Source organism: Amblyomma maculatum, chromosome 1, assembly GCF_055883805.1.
Source record: "Amblyomma maculatum isolate TAMU_Amacu chromosome 1, ASM5588380v1, whole genome shotgun sequence".
Classification (NCBI taxonomy): Eukaryota; Metazoa; Arthropoda; class Arachnida; order Ixodida; family Ixodidae; genus Amblyomma; species Amblyomma maculatum.
In genome coordinates this window covers 491,127,807-491,144,202 of record NC_139344.1, presented here as the reverse complement: position 1 = coordinate 491,144,202, position 16,396 = coordinate 491,127,807, and the positions used below count along the sequence as shown (strand labels likewise).

At 52.4% G+C, this 16,396-nt stretch overlaps 2 non-coding genes and 1 pseudogene across 2 annotated transcripts; all 3 read right to left on the bottom strand.

The window, feature by feature from the left end:
* Nucleotides 1-3,792: 3,792 nt before the first annotated feature.
* LOC146210220 (large subunit ribosomal RNA) lies at nt 3,793-6,049 on the bottom strand (annotated as a pseudogene).
* Nucleotides 6,050-7,128: 1,079 nt separating this feature from the next.
* LOC146210219 (5.8S ribosomal RNA) lies at nt 7,129-7,281 on the bottom strand. Its single transcript, XR_014704647.1, has one exon. It is a non-coding gene; the product is annotated as a 5.8S ribosomal RNA (ribosomal RNA).
* Nucleotides 7,282-9,041: 1,760 nt separating this feature from the next.
* Nucleotides 9,042-10,856, bottom strand: LOC146210218 (small subunit ribosomal RNA). Its single transcript, XR_014704596.1, has one exon. It is a non-coding gene; the product is annotated as a small subunit ribosomal RNA (ribosomal RNA).
* Between the last annotated feature and the right edge of the window lie 5,540 nt (nt 10,857-16,396).

Genomic DNA, 16,396 nt, shown 5'->3' with positions numbered 1-16,396 from the left:
AGAGCATGGGGCAATAGGCATTTTTTTTTTCCTTCCTACCCCCACAATGAAACAACACTGAATTAACAGCAGCAGTTCCAAAGAGGAAGAAAGATACCTAACTAGCCATGGACATCATTACGGGATATGTCAGAAATATTCAATACCCATACTCAGATAACATAGCCAGGAAGAAACACCAAAGTATTTTTCCCCATTCAAATCCTAATAGTAGTATTTCGGATACTGAATACTGGCACAAAGCAAGCCCTTAAATAAAATTAAGACACTGAACAGTTTGTACGCGAGGCTATGAATCTATACTGGAAAAAAAAAGAAGAAAAAAAAAAAGAAACAACAACAAAACCAAAAAAATAATTCCTACTAGTTTACACGCGAAGCCAGTACTAAATAAAGGTTTCAGTAAGAACCGAGCTGTTTACAAGAGTAAAAAAAGAAACAAAACAAAAAAAAAGGGGGGTGGGGAAGAGAAAAGAAAAAAAAAAAATTAAAGTGGAGGAAAAATTGAGACATTAATGCCGAATAAAGTAAAAGAAAAGCCTGGAACGGCATCGAAAAGCTGTAGGGCCATGAGCCGTGCATTGCGTGGACTACTGCTATTGTCTAAACCTCAGCGAATAGCAGAGGCTAACAGGCGTAACCTGTATTAGCATCAGCAGAGACTGCAATACGAATTAAGCAAACGCGCCCTTATTCCAGGTCCCTTTGGAGGTAAAATAACTAAATAACATATGAAAGCAAGAGAAGGAATGAAAAAAAAATTAAGATTCTCTATTTTTTTTAAACTAGTATAACGCGGAAAGGAAAAAGGAAAAAAAAATGGTGGGAGGGGCTGGCATGTGCCATTTTCCTGACATAAAGAAAAAAAAAACAAATTTCAACCATGCTCACAAATTGGGCGACCAGGCAAGACGAGTGAGGGGCGCGATGCGGGAGTTATCCACCGGAGGTAATCCGCATCATACTTGAGGTTGTTTGGCGGCCGGGGCCCCCCCGGGGCAAGACGCCCGCGGAGGTCAGGCAGCCATCGCGTTCGCTGTCGGGGCCGTGAAGACAGCTGCCACCAGCAGAGCGACCACGGTCCTTCTCCGTGTATGCCGTAGGTCAGACTAAGGGCCGCGGTAGGTGGCCGCAGCTATTTGTTACCTGCGAAAACTGATAAAGAGCAACGGAACGCGCACACACGCGCACAGCCACACGCGCGCAGCGGGCCACCACACTTCGCATCACGCCCCCTGTCCACTAACACCACCAGCGAATAGAGAAAAAAAAAAAAAAAAGAAAGAAACGTGATATGGCATGAGAAGGTGAGAGGGAAACAAGCACAGTCAGATGTACACACACTAAGTGGGGAAGGGTGACTATGAATAGTGCCAGCGAAGACGCAGGCGAACTGGCGAGCAAGGCCGAGTCACTGAAGCTATCTTCCCAAACGAGACGACCGGAGAAAAAAAAAAAGGATGAATCGCGGCTAGCCAGATGTGCGGGGGGCCATATACTCAACTACCTTCCTCTGCCGAATGTTTCAGAAGGCAGAGCTCAACCGGTCATACCAAACACACCAGACTGCGTGCCGCATTTTAAATGCAGGCGCGAGTAAGAACGGGGTTTGTAGTTTATGTAGCCATAATCCTGCACAGTCCACCGCCCGTTAATTATCAATCAACGGGCGGAGGACTGTGCAGGACGCCAAAGAAATGGCCGACCAAACGACCAGGTTAGGAGATGACGATCAGAGCTAAATACGGCAGCGCATCACGAAAGCTACAACAGTAATGCATGAAAATGCGCGCATACACTTCAAGAACATGCTTACAGCAATGTTGAAGCTAATTGTAGAGCAAAGAGCTAATTGCGACGCACTTAAAGCCAGTCGCTCGTTAAGCGGGAGGGAGAGCTACCTGCAGCGCCATCTGTACTACAACACACGAGACTGATTTAAGAGGCGCGCAATTTAAAAGCACCCTTTGCAAAAGACATGGAAAATGGTAGATTGATGACATTCAACACTTTATAGGCCTTTACCCATGCATTATTGAGCGCATGAGGTTATGCGAAAGCCAAATTTGCACCAAAATACCTGCTTCTAGCTCTGCACCGCCAAGCTACACAATGCGCGCGTGCATAAGCACAGTGAATGAACAATGAAATCGAGGGGAAAAAAAAAATAAATATTGAATATGAAAAAGGCAGGTTGGATATCTGATAGCCACGAGAAGAAAGTAAATAAATAAATAAAACGAGCCAGAGCATGGGGCAATAGGCATTTTTTTTTTCCTTCCTACCCCCACAATGAAACAACACTGAATTAACAGCAGCAGTTCCAAAGAGGAAGAAAGATACCTAACTAGCCATGGACATCATTACGGGATATGTCAGAAATATTCAATACCCATACTCAGATAACATAGCCAGGAAGAAACACCAAAGTATTTTTCCCCATTCAAATCCTAATAGTAGTATTTCGGATACTGAATACTGGCACAAAGCAAGCCCTTAAATAAAATTAAGACACTGAACAGTTTGTACGCGAGGCTATGAATCTATACTGGAAAAAAAAAGAAGAAAAAAAAAAAAGAAACAACAACAAAACCAAAAAAATAATTCCTACTAGTTTACACGCGAAGCCAGTACTAAATAAAGGTTTCAGTAAGAACCGAGCTGTTTACAAGAGTAAAAAAAGAAACAAAACAAAAAAAAAGGGGGGTGGGGAAGAGAAAAGAAAAAAAAAAAATTAAAGTGGAGGAAAAATTGAGACATTAATGCCGAATAAAGTAAAAGAAAAGCCTGGAACGGCATCGAAAAGCTGTAGGGCCATGAGCCGTGCATTGCGTGGACTACTGCAATTGTCTAAACCTCAGCGAATAGCAGAGGCTAACAGGCGTAACCTGTATTAGCATCAGCAGAGACTGCAATACGAATTAAGCAAACGCGCCCTTATTCCAGGTCCTTTTGGAGGTAAAATAACTAAATAACATATGAAAGCAAGAGAAGGAATGAAAAAAAAATTAAGATTCTCTATTTTTTTTAAACTAGTATAACGCGGAAAGGAAAAAGGAAAAAAAAAATGGTGGGAGGGGCTGGCATGTACCATTTTCCTGACATAAAGAAAAAAAAACAAATTTCAACCATGCTCACATATTGGGCGACCAGGCAAGACGAGTGAGGGGCGCGATGCGGGAGTTATCCACCGGAGGTAATCCGTAGCATACTTGAGGTTGTTTGGCGGCCGGGGCCCCCCCGGGGCAAGACGCCCGCGGAGGTCAGACAGCCATCGCGTTCGCTGTCGGGGCCGTGAAGACAGCTGCCACCAGCAGAGCGACCACGGTCCTTCTCCGTGTATGCCGTAGGTCAGACTCAAAAGAGTCATAGTTACTCCCGCCGTTTACCCTCGCTTTTTTGAATTTCTTCACGTTGACATTCAGAGCACTGGGCAGAAATCACATTGCGTCAAGCACCGATCAACGGCCATCGCAATGCTTTGTTTTAATTAGACAGTCGGATTCCCTCGGTCCGTGCCAGTTCTGAGTTGGCTGTTTTCTGCCGGCCGAAGCAAGAACCTCGGGCACGAAGCCCCCGGAACAAGCACAGCTGTGGCTTTCCACAGGAAGGTCCCGACGCTGGTCCGGGCTCGGCCGCACCGCTTTTTACGGCGGCGAGCCTCGCCCAGTACCGGTGCAGTGCCATTCCTGCTTCTGGACCCCAGCCCGACCGGCTCAGCCCTCAGAGCCAATCCTTTTCCCAAGGTTACGGATCCGTTTTGCCGACTTCCCTTACCTACATTGGTCTAGAGACTAGAGGCTGTTCACCTTGGAGACCTGCTGCGGATATGGGTACGGTCCGGCATGAAAATCACACTCCCTCACTCGGATTTTCAAGGGCCGATAGGAGCGCACCGGACAGCGCAAGAGCCGCACTGCTCTACGGAGCCACCGTCCCTATCTCGGGGTGAACCCATTCCAGGGACTCGATCTCCTTACAGAGAAAAGAAAACTCTTCCCGGGGCTCCCATCGGCGTCTCCGAGCTGGTTTGCGTTGCCGCACTGGGCCCCGAAGGACCGATCTCCGTAGCCGGGTTCGGGACTGTTAACCCGATTCCCTTTCGGTTGCAGCGGGGCGTCTCCGATTCGACAGACAGAGCTGCACAAACGCGCCCGCTTCTGAAAGGATTTCTCTTTTCCCTAAGGACCGACTGACCCATGTTCAACTGCTGTTCACCTGGAACCCTTCTCCACTTCAGTCCTCAAGGTTCTCACTTGAGTATTTGCTACTACCACCAAGATCTGCACCAGCGGCGGCTCCAGGCGGGCTCACGCCCGACACCTTCAACGCACACCGCTGCGGCCCTGCTACTCGTCGCGGCTTAGCACCCCCACAGTTCGTGCTACTCTGCCAGCGACGGCCGGGGATAGGCGCGACGCTAGAGCGCCATCCATTTTCGGGGCTAGTTGCTTCGGCAGGTGAGTTGTTACACACTCCTTAGCGGATTCCGACTTCCATGGCCACCGTCCTGCTGTCTTAAGCAACCAACACCCTTCATGGGTTCTCATGAGCGTCCCGACTCGGGCGCCTTACCCCGGCGTTTGGTTCATCCCACAGCGCCAGTTCTGCTTACCAAAAGTGGCCCACTTGGCACTCTCATCGCAGCGGGAGGCCTCAACCCAGAAGGCCTCCCGTACACCCATTGAAAGTTTGAGAATAGGTTGAGGACGTTTCGACCCCAATGCCTCTAATCATTCGCTTTACCAGGTGTGACTGCTCTCCCATCGAGCGCCAGCTATCCTGAGGGAAACTTCGGAGGGAACCAGCTACTAGATGGTTCGATTGGTCTTTCGCCCCTATACCCGGATCGGACGATCGATTTGCACTTCAGAATCGCTTCGGACCTCCACCAGAGTTTCCTCTGGCCTCGTCCTGCCCGGGCATAGTTCACCATCTTTCGGGTGCCAACGTGTGCGCTCTCGCTCCGCCCCGGCGACAAGAGAGCGCCTGGGACGGGCCGTTGCTGCGCCCACACCCCTGTGCGGTGCGGGATCGCAACGCGGCCCGCGAAGGGCCTTCACGTTTCATTGCGCCATTGGGTTTCGGGAGACCCATTGACTCGCGCACATGTTAGACTCCTTGGTCCGTGTTTCAAGACGGGTCGGGTGGGTTACCGACCTACTCGCCGCAAACCACGATAGCGCCTCCGCGGGAGAATTCCCCGCTCGCCCGGCTTCTCGCCGCCAGCCCGCCGCCACGGGACCAACCCGGACAACAGGAGGCGACAAGCTTGCCCAGCGGGTCCTCCGCTCCGATTCCAGAGGGCGTCATCGTTCGGGCCTCCCGACAGCCGGGAGAAGCCCATGGGGCCTGGACGGGGTGACGAACTCTTCGTGCACGGCAAGGTATAACTCCCGCGAACCGTCCCCGAGGGGACGGGCAGGTCACCTCCACAGCCGGACTCAAAGTCGTACTTTTCCCATTTACCCGCGTCCGTCGCGGCGTTCTACCGGCGGTGGGAAGTGCGCACCCCGGAGACCGCGTCCGCGCACTGGCAGCCGGAACAGCCCCCCGAAAGGAGCCGTTTACCCGACGCCGCCAGCTCGGCAGTCGTCCGGAGACTGAATCCCACCGCTTTCGAGCTTCGAGGGCCCACCCGTTTTACTCTAAGCGGTTTCACGTACTCTTGAACTCTCTCTTCAAAGTTCTTTTCAACTTTCCCTCACGGTACTTGTTGACTATCGGTCTCTCGGTCGTATTTAGCCTTAGATGGAGTTTACCACCAACTTAGGGCTGCACTCTCAAGCAACCCGACTCACGGGAGGCTTCGTCCCGGGCGCGCAACGGCGGAGACGGGCCTGGCACCCACTCTGGGACAAGCCCCTGTCAGGGGGACTTGCACCGTCGCAAACTCCCGGGAACGTTGCCTCCCATACACCACATTTCCCGACCGCCTGCAAGGACGGGGGATTCGGTGCTGGGCTAGGTCCCGTTTCGCTCGCAGCTACTCAGGGAATCCCTGTTGGTTTCTTTTCCTCCGCTTAGTGATATGCTTAAATTCAGCGGGTTGTCTCGCCTGATCTGAGGTCGACAGCAATGAAATGCATTGTCCTCCAACTCGGTCCGATAACTTTTCGGCGCGGTCGAGCGCGCTACGCTCGTCCTTCTCCCTTTTTTGCGCGGCTCGCGCCTTCCGCCCATTCCTCGCTTTTTTTCGCAGTCGGCAACACCCTCGGCGACGTGCGAGCGAGACTGGAAGGCGCCGCATGACCGGCGCTCGGGACGGCGCGCGCATAACGGTTGCGCCGAAAACGAACCATTGAGTAGGAAGAAGCAACCCCCACCGCCGCGGTCGACTGAATGCCGCCTCTCGTCTCTTTCCTTTGAGCGAGAGGCGAACGTACAACCTGGCGTAGGGGCATCTTCACAAAAGATTTTGCGTCGCCCCTGCCCCAACTGGAGTGGCCCAGTTTTTTTCGGGACAGAGACTGCGAAGCACTTAGACCGACGGCGGACAACGCTCGTAACAAGATACGCGTCCGTTCGACCCGTACTAGACAATGCTTGAGCAGAGAGACTCCTTTCCCTCGGAGCCGGTGAGGATCCCTTTAGCGCGCCGCACGGCAGCGCGCGCCTCTGCGCCTACAAACTCTCCTCTAGCATCAACGCGTTCACACCCGGTCGTTTCCCCGCACAACCCGGCGCGAGATCTCCCTTCTTCTCGCGCGGGCGTGCCCGGACCAGGCGCTCCCGTCTCTCGCGTTTCGCGAGGAAAGTTTGTTTCCACTCTCTCCGTAGGCCAGCCCGCAAATGCCGCTCTGGCGCTCGTCCTTCCGGCCTCGTCTCCCTTGAACGACCGCACTGCAGGTAATCCCTTCCTGCGGCAATCGCCTCTCTCGGAGGCCCGGACGACGCGCAACTGGCAGCCTGCGCGGCCCTCGGCACAAAGCGTGGCGCAGGGCGACCCCGACTCGACCGCCTTTCGCGCGGGCGCAAGGGTTCGACCCACGTCTCTCCTCAATTTGCGCAAAGTCTTTCGAGGGATCTTCGGCGTTTCGTACAGAGCCGTCCTTGATGCCGACACGGTCAAAACGAGTCGCCGGCGACGCCATCCCCGGGCGCCGGCGCCTCTCTTGATATATGATCCGACCCTCAGACAGACGAACCCAAGGGAAGACCCAAGGGCGCAATGTGCGTTCGAAGAATCAGTGCTCAGTATGTCCTGCAATTCACACCAAGTCTCGCAGCTGGCTGCGTTCTTCATCGACCCGAGAACCGAGTGATCCACCGCTTAGAGTCGTGCGTTTGGTTTGTTCAATTCCGTACAGTACAACAAAGGGTTTCAGACACCCAGGCTTTTCCCCTGGTCTCCAGTGTCGCAGTTTCGTCCAACTCCTGCAACATCTCGCAGCGTTTCGTTCGGCCTCTGTGCCAGCCTGCAAGCGGCTCGGGCGCTGCGCCTCTGCGAAAAGGCTTGTGCAGTGATAGTGCTACTCGAGAGGAAGCGTGTGAGCAGCGTGCGGTCCCCATTTTCCTTCTCCGTGGTGCTATGGGCCAAAAAATCATGTGCGCGTCACAGAGCCCCTTATGACGCCGCACTATCAACGAACCAAGAAAGAGTCATCAATTGGGTTTCATCAGAGGGGTTTTGCACCAGCACGGTAGAAGGGTTTGATAAAAGTTCTGCTGTTCACATGGTCATCTGCTGTTCACATCACAACTGCTGTTCACATTTCGACCGCCGCTCTCAAGCACCTTCTCTCCCCGGTGGATCGCTCCTGGATAGATCCGTACAGCGACGCTTCTCATGGGTGGCCTCTTGGACCGACCTCTATCAACGTCACGCTGCCGCGATCTCATCCTCCACCGTCTACCACTTTTGCACAAAGGAGCCGCTATCAACTTCGCATAAGAGGCCTTGCGCACCGCTCAGCATTGGAGCCGGACAGCGCGTACTTGACAATCCGCAAGAAGAGAGTCAGTCGGACTACTCCCGCAACGGGAGCCCACCAACCACAAGTGTCTCGGACGGCTTTTCGGTGGCGCACCGACAGACTACTCGGAAACCGGGAAGGACGAAGCCCCGAGAGAACCTCAAGGCCGCGAATGCGTTCGAGTGCGGGATTATAACCCCGTCGTCCTTTTTGTTCCCGAAGTCTCCTTTCGCGCCATCGGCACGGCGCCTAATATCGCGCCCGACGAGCGAGCGTCAGACGTTCACCACGCCTTGAACGAAGCAAACGACATCCAGAGCCAGCGAGCTGCGGTTCCTCTCGTACTTCGCAGCAGCGCCGCCGTTCCCATGGCAGCGGGCAGACCTTTCCCTCGGCCCGCGCTACAGACTCCGAGTCGTTCTTTTACTCCTTTTGCAAAAGAGCCCGCGAGCAGCGTTTCCGCTCGTACTTCGCAGCAGCGCCGCCGTTCCCTTGGCGGCGCGCAGGCCTTTCCCTCGGCCCGCGCTACCGACTCGAACGCAAAGAGCTTCGCAGCAGAGTTAGCGAGCAGCGTTTCCTCTCGTACTTCGCCGCAGCACCGCCGTTCCCTTGGCGGCGCGCAGGCCACTGACTCGGCCCGCGCTACCGACTCTGCGCAACTCTCTGCAAAAGAGCCAGCGAGTAGCGTTTCCGCTCGTACTTCGCAGCAGCGCCGCCGTTCCCTTGGCGGCGCGCAGGCCTTCCCCTGAGCCTGCGCTACGGACTCTGACGCAAAAAGAAGTAGCCGCAGCAGAGCTAGCGAGCTGCGTTTCCTCTCGTACTTCGCAGCAGCGCCGCCGTTCCCTTGGCGGCGGGCAGGCCTTTCCCTCGGCCCGCACCACAGACTCCGTGCGTCGCTTCGAAAAAGCGGATGAGTTCTTCGATAACCGAAAGCCCACCGTCATAGGTGCGTTACGCCGTTTGTACCCGCGGAAGCCGACCGTCCGACAATCCCTTGGTGACGGAGCTCCGCTGGGCGTAACAATTTGTGCAGAGAAGCGGCTTCAGAATCTCGCAACTCCGCGGTGAAAGGCCATCCCCCGCTTATAAGTGGGGGCGGCGCCGGGCGTGACAAGCACAGTCCGGTAATGATCCTTCCGCAGGTTCACCTACGGAAACCTTGTTACGACTTTTACTTCCTCTAAATGATCAAGTTTGGTCATCTTTCCAACAGACCGGCGCAACCGAAAGGCCGCGCCGGACATCGGTCCGAAGACCTCACTAAATCATTCAATCGGTAGTAGCGACGGGCGGTGTGTACAAAGGGCAGGGACGTAATCAACGCGAGCTTATGACTCGCGCTTACTGGGAATTCCTCGTTCAAGGGGAACAATTGCAAGCCCCTATCCCAATCACGAAAGAAGTTCCACGGGTTACCCAGTCTTTTCAGACAGGGATAAAGACACGCTGCTTCCTTCAGTGTAGCGCGCGTGCGGCCCCGGACATCTAAGGGCATCACAGACCTGTTATTGCTCTGTTTCGTGCGGCTAGGAGCCGCTTGTCCCTCTAAGAAGGTTGTAAGGTGCTGGGAACCCCGCACCTATTTAATAGGCTAGAGTCTCGTTCGTTATCGGAATTAACCAGACAAATCGCTCCACCAACTAAGAACGGCCATGCACCACCATCCACCGAATCAAGAAAGAGCTCTCAATCTGTCAATCCTCCCAGTGTCCGGGCCGGGTAAGTTTTCCCGTGTTGAGTCAAATTAAGCCGCAGGCTCCACTCCTGGTGGTGCCCTTCCGTCAATTCCTTTAAGTTTCAGCTTTGCAACCATACTTCCCCCGGAACCCAAATACTTTGGTTTCCCGGAAGCTGCCCGCCGAGTCATTTGAGTAACTCAGGCGGATCGCTGGTTGGCATCGTTTATGGTCAGAACTAGGGCGGTATCTGATCGCCTTCGAACCTCTGACTTTCGTTCTTGATCAAAGAAAACATTCTTGGCAAATGCTTTCGCAGTAGTTCGTCTTGCGACGGTCCAAGAATTTCACCTCTAGCGCCGCAATACGAATGCCCCCGTCTGTCCCTCTTAATCATTACCCCGTATTCCAAAAACCAACAGAACAGAAACAGGGTCTTGTTCTATTATTCCATGCAAGTTTATTCAGGTGACTCGCCTGCGTTGAGCACTCCAATTTTTTCAAAGTAAAAGCGCAGGCCACCTCGAGACGCACCAATGAAGGGCACCAAGAGAGGACCGGCATGATGTTCAGTACGAGCCGTCGCATCGGGTAGATGCACTACTCGTCTGGAACTGAGATCCAACTACGAGCTTTTTAACCGCAGCAGCTTTAGTATACACTATTGGAGCTGGAATTACCGCGGCTGCTGGCACCAGACTTGCCCTCCAATTGATCCTCGTTAAAGGATTTAGAGTGTACTCATTTCAATTACGGGGCCTCAAAAGAGTCCCGTATTGTTATTTTTCGTCACTACCTCCCCGTGCCGGGAGTGGGTAATTTGCGCGCCTGCTGCCTTCCTTGGATGTGGTAGCCGTTTCTCAGGCTCCCTCTCCGGAATCGAACCCTGATTCTCCGTTACCCGTAACAACCATGGTAGGCAAGTAACCTACCATCGAAAGTTGATAAGGCAGACACTTGAAAGAAACGTCGCCGGCTCATGGCCATGCGATCAGCACAAAGTTATCCAGAGTCACCACAGAGTACGGGCAGAACCCGATGGGTCTTGGTCTAATAAAAGCGCCCGTCAGCCAAAGGCCTTCAGGCTCAATGCATGTATTAGCTCTAGAATTGCCACAGTTGTCCAAGTAGAAAGAAACGATCTAAGGAACCATAACTGATTTAATGAGCCATTCGCGGTTTCGCCTTATTTCGGCATGTACTTAGACATGCATGGCTTAATCTTTGAGACAAGCATATGATTACTGGCAGGATCAACCAGGTAGATGCATAGGCAATACCCCGCCACGGGTGCCTTTGTCGCAGCGCTTTCGAGGCCGCCTTTAGGCGCCCCAGCGCGCGACGCATCTTATTTTGTGCGTCGTTCGAGCTCGCTGCGACGTCCGCCCCGTGGGGCCGGATCTCGTCGCGCGGCAAGAGAGCACGTGCCTTTGGGCAGAAACATTTGTAACGCGCTCACCGGTGCGCACGCGGCACGAGGCCGTGGCGTTCGTGCACCGGACGGCGCTTGCTGCGTTGCCGATACGGCCAAGCCGCCAGACGACGGGACACGCCCGCGTCTTCGGCGCACTTGCTCGGAATCGAGTTCCGGACAGCACGGAACACACCTCAAAACACAGTGGAAACAGCGTCGTCCGACAACCAGCCCCCATCGCAGACGCGGATGAGGCTGCAGACGAATGCCGTGGGGTCGAGACAGCGTGTTGGTCCGCCGCCTCTACACCCCCATATAATAGCAGCGATAAATGCCCAGACCTTCCTGGGTAAACGACTGGCCGTACTCGAGGAAAATCCGCCGTAAAGTAGACGGCGAATCGTGCGCGCACGTCGCGCGCTCGGCGCCCGCATTCGTACTCGAGAAATGATCACCGAGAAAAGTGAGCCCTTCAATGCAAAACAGTCCCACAGTGGTGCGTCTCGCCGGCCGTACACGAACACCCTGCCGCGCCGCAGCGGCCGCGAACGAGCGGCCCTGCTCGAAACGGCTTCGCCCCAGAAGGCACTGAATCGTCCGCGACCTACGACGGCACATCGCGGCGCCCCGACCGCGGCCGTACTCGTGGACTATGCTGCGCGGGCCTGCTCGAAAGGGCAGCGCAGGCAGAAAGCGCTGGCTCTTGCGCGACCTACAACGGCGCGCCGCCCCGACCGCGGCCGTACTCGTGGACTAAGCTGCACGCGAACGGGCCTGCTCGAAAGGGCTGCGCCGCAGAAAGCGCTGGCTCGTGCGCGACCTGCAACGGCGCGCCGCGGCGCCCCGACCGCGGCCGTACTCGTGGAATATGGTGCACGCGCGCGGACCTGCTCGAAAGGGCTGCGCCGCAGAAAGCGCCGAATCGTGCGCAACCGACAACGGCGCGCTGCGGCACCCCGCCGGTGCCCGTAGTCGTGGACTCTGCCGCCGGCGCGCGCGGGGCGGTGACGCGCTCACCCAACTTTGGTCGAAGTCGAGCAATGCTCGTTTATGAACCCCTAGCTGTGCAGCCGCTCTCATTCCGAGATTGCGAAATCTTGTCGTTTCGCGGCCGGCTGGGTGCGCAAAACAGCTTTTGGACTTTGCCGTTCGAGCGCGCGCTTCAAAGTGTCTTGGTTGCCTGAGCCACTAGGGCCCTATATATATGCAGCGATAAATACCCAGACCTACTTGGGTCTTTTTGCGCGTCTGCCGGGGCGAAGTTCGGCTTTGCCGCACGGCGCGTTACTTTGAAATCGAGCTTACGGATGCGTCTCGTGCCCTTGGAATTCACCGCACGGCACTAATCGAAAGGGATTAGTCGCACGCGAAAAAGGTTCACCTTGCGAAAAGTTTGTTGAACACAAAATAAAAAAATCAAGTTTTGCTCGCGCCATCTCCCCCGCAATAATTTGTGAGGTCCCGCTTTTGTTGTTTCTACAGCGGTCGCTAGCTGTTTGTCTCTGTACCAGTGTTGTAAAGAGGAAAAAAAAAACAAAAAAAACGAGGGCTGTAGATTTTCAGGTGACTTGAAAATTCATTCATTAAATCGTTTTTATCATGCCAACATTTGAGAGCCATAATATTAATGGCATTTTATAATATTTCCTATTTAAAAAATATAATAAAAGAAATTGTTTATAGGGCCTTCGAAAGCAATTCGCTTTCAAATGTGATGCAGCATGTAAAAATTACTCTGAGATGTACCACGGGAAGCTGTTCAAAACTGCATAGCGGCTTTGCCCCAGTGCACCTTGGCGCTTCTTCCTCGTTGGAGCTCGTTGCGACTAAAAAAGCGGCGCGAAAGCTGTTGTAGCAAACGCGTACCATTCGTCCGCGTCAAGTCGCAATCGGGGGACGAGTCGTCGCAAAAGCGTAGCGCGGAAAAGCCGACTAAAACCAGCCTAATCTTGCGAACGGGACCAATTTTCACGTCCTTTTAGTATCTTTCACGCGTTGAAATAGATTTGTGTAGATTTTTAAACGCTTGCAGCAATAATATGGCATCGAACCTGTCATGCTCGTCGCTAGTTCACGTACGGCGAGAGGGGAAATTTTGTTACTCCCGTCGTTTACCCGCGTTTTCTCAAAGCCTGTTTACTGCTGAAATCGGACCACAAGTCGCCTAGTGTGGGAGGAGAACTGTGAAGGGAGTAGAACTGCCTCTCCACACACACACACGCAGAGAGAAAAAGCATTTTCACTGTATACAAAAACTGTTGCGATTGCCACTTGTCACCAATTCCGCACATACGAATAAAGTTGTTAAAAAAAAAAATACGCCCCTGGCCAGCATCCCAGTAAATGTGCATATCGTAAGAAATTTAGCATTGGAATTAAAAAGCACGGATTTATTTACGAGCCGGCAAGGTTCGCTCCACAGTTCTTTCTTCTTAAGTTTCCAGTCTCACCGCATGTTAAACAGCGGTCGCTTAATTAGTCCTGAGAGCAGAAACTTGGCTGTTGAGTGTCCAGCGCTGCGTAAAAATACAGTGAAGGAAATTGTTTATTGGGGCCTTCGAAATCAGTTCGCATTGAACCGTCAAGAAGGGTGTAAATAATACTCTGGGACGTACTGCGGGCCGCTTTTCCAAACCGCGTCTGCCGGGGCGAAATCGCGTAGGGAGATAGAGCGGCTTTGCCGCAGCACACCTTGCCATTTCTTTCTCTATGGAGCTCGTTGCGACTAAAGAAAAGGCGCCAGAGCTATTGTAGCAAACGCGTACGATTCGTCCGCGTCAAGTCTCGATCGGGGGACGCAAAAGCGTCGCAAAAGCGTAGCGCGGAAAAGCCGACTTAAAGCAGCCTAATATTGCGAATGGGACCAATTTTCACGTTCTTTTAATATTTCTTCACGCGTTGAATTCGATTTGCGTAATTTTTAAACGCTTGCAGCAATAATATGGCATCGAACCTGTCATGCTCGTCGCTAGTTCACGTACGGCGAGAGGGGAAATTTTGTTACTCCCGTCGTTTACCCGCGTTTTCTCAAAGCCTGTTTACCTCTGAAATCGGACCAAAGAACTGTTGCTATTGCCACATTTCACCAATTCCGCACAAGCGAAAAAAGTTGTTAATAAAAAACACGACCCTGGCCAGCATCCTAGTGAATGCTTAAATCGTAAGAAATTAAACATTGTAATTAAAAAACACGAATGTATTTACAAGCCGGCAAGGTTCGCTCCACGGTTACACATCGGTAATTTTCTTAAGTTTCCAGTCTCACCGCATGTTAAGCATGCGGTCGCTTAATTATTCCTCAGAGCAGAAACTCGGCTGTTGAGTGTCCAGCGATGCGTAAAAATACAATGAAGGAAATTGTTTATTGGGGCCATCGAAGTCAATTCGCATTGAAACGTCAAGAAGGGTGTAAATAATACTCTGGGACAAACTGCGGGCCGCTTTTCCAAACCGCGTCTGCCGGGGCGATATCGCGTAGGGAGATAGAGCGGCTTTGCCGCAGCACACCTTGCCATTTCTTTCTCTATGGAGCTCGTTGCGACTAAAAAAAAGGCGCCAGAGCTATTGTAGCAAACGCGTACGATTCGTCCGCGTCAAGTCTCGATCGGGGGACGCAAAAGCGTCGCAAAAGCGTAGCGCGGAAAAGCCGACTTAAAGCAGCCTAATATTGCGAATGGGACCAATTTTCACGTTCTTTTAATATTTCTTCACGCGTTGAATTCGATTTGCGTAATTTTTAAACGCTTGCAGCAATAATATGGCATCGAACCTTTCCAGCTCGTCGCTAGTTCACGTACGGCGAGAGGGGAAATTTTGTTACTCCCGTCGTTTACCCGCGTTTTCTCAAAGCCTGTTTACTACTGAAATCGGACCACAAGTCGCCTAGTGTGGGAGGAGAACTGTGAAGGGAGTAGAACTGCCTCTCCACACACACACACACACGCAGAGAGACAAAGCATTTTCACTGTATACAAAAACTGTTGCGATTGCCACTTGTCACCAATTCCGCACATACGAATAAAGTTGATAAAAAAAAAATACGCCCCTGGCCAGCATCCCAGTAAATGTGCATATCGTAAGAAATTTAGCATTGGAATTAAAAAGCACGAATTTATTTACAAGCCGGCAAGGTTCACTCCATAGTTACACATCGATAATTTTCTCAAGTTTCCAGTCTCACCGCATGTTAAGCATGCGGTCGCTTAATTATTCCTCAGAGCAGAAACTCGGCTGTTGAGTGTCCAGCGATGCGTAAAAATACAATGAGGGAAATTGTTTATTGGGGCCTTCGAAATCAGTTCGCATTGAACCGTCAAGAAGGGTGTAAATAATACTCTGGGACGTACTGCGGGCCGCTTTTCAAAACCGCGTCTGCCGGGGCGATATCGCGTAGGGAGATAGAGCGGCTTTGCCGCAGCACACCTTGCCATTTCTTTCTCTATGGAGCTCGTTGCGACTAAAGAAAAGGCGCCAGAGCTGTTGTAACAAACGCGTACCATTCGTCCGCGTCAAGTCTCGATCGGGGGACGAGTCGTCGCAAAAGTGTAGCGCGGAAAAGCCGACTTAAAGCAGCCTAATCTTGCGAATGGGACCAATTTTCACGTCCTTTTAATATTTCTTCACGCGTTGAATTAGATTTGTGTAGATTTTTCAACGCTGGCAGCATTGAAATGGCATCGAAACTTTCATTCTCGTCGCTAGTTCACCTACGGCGAGAGGGGAAATGTTGTTACTCCCGTCGTTTACCCGCGTTTTCTCAAAGCCTGTTTACCACTTAAATCGGACCACAAGTCGCCTAGTGTGGGAGGTGAGCTGTGAAGGGAGTAGAACTGCCTCTCGATACACACACACACAGAAAAAGCATTTTCAATGTATACAAGAACTGTTGCGATTGCCACTTGTCACCAATTCCGCACATACGAATAAAGTTGTCAAAAACAAAAAATACGCCCCTGGCCAGCATCCCAGTAAATGCGTAAATCGTGAGAAATTTAGCATTGGAATTAAAAAACACGAATTTATTTACGAGCCGGCAAGGTTCACTCCACAGTTACACATCCGTAATTTTCTTAAGTTTCCAGTCTCACCGCATGTTAAACAGCGGTCGCTTAATTAGTCCTAAGAGCAGAAACTCGGCTGTTGAGTGTCCAGCGCTGCGTAAAAATACAATAAAGGAAATTGTTTATTGGGGCCTTCGAAATCAGTTCGCATTGAACCGTCAAAAAGGGTGTAAGTAATACTCTGGGACGTACTGCGGGCCGCTTTTCCAAACCGCGTCTGCCGGGGCGATATCGCGTAGGGAGATAGAGCGGCTTTGCCGCAGCACACCTTGCCATTTCTTTCACTATGGAGCTCGTTGCGACTAAAAAAAAGGCGCCAGAGCTGTTGTA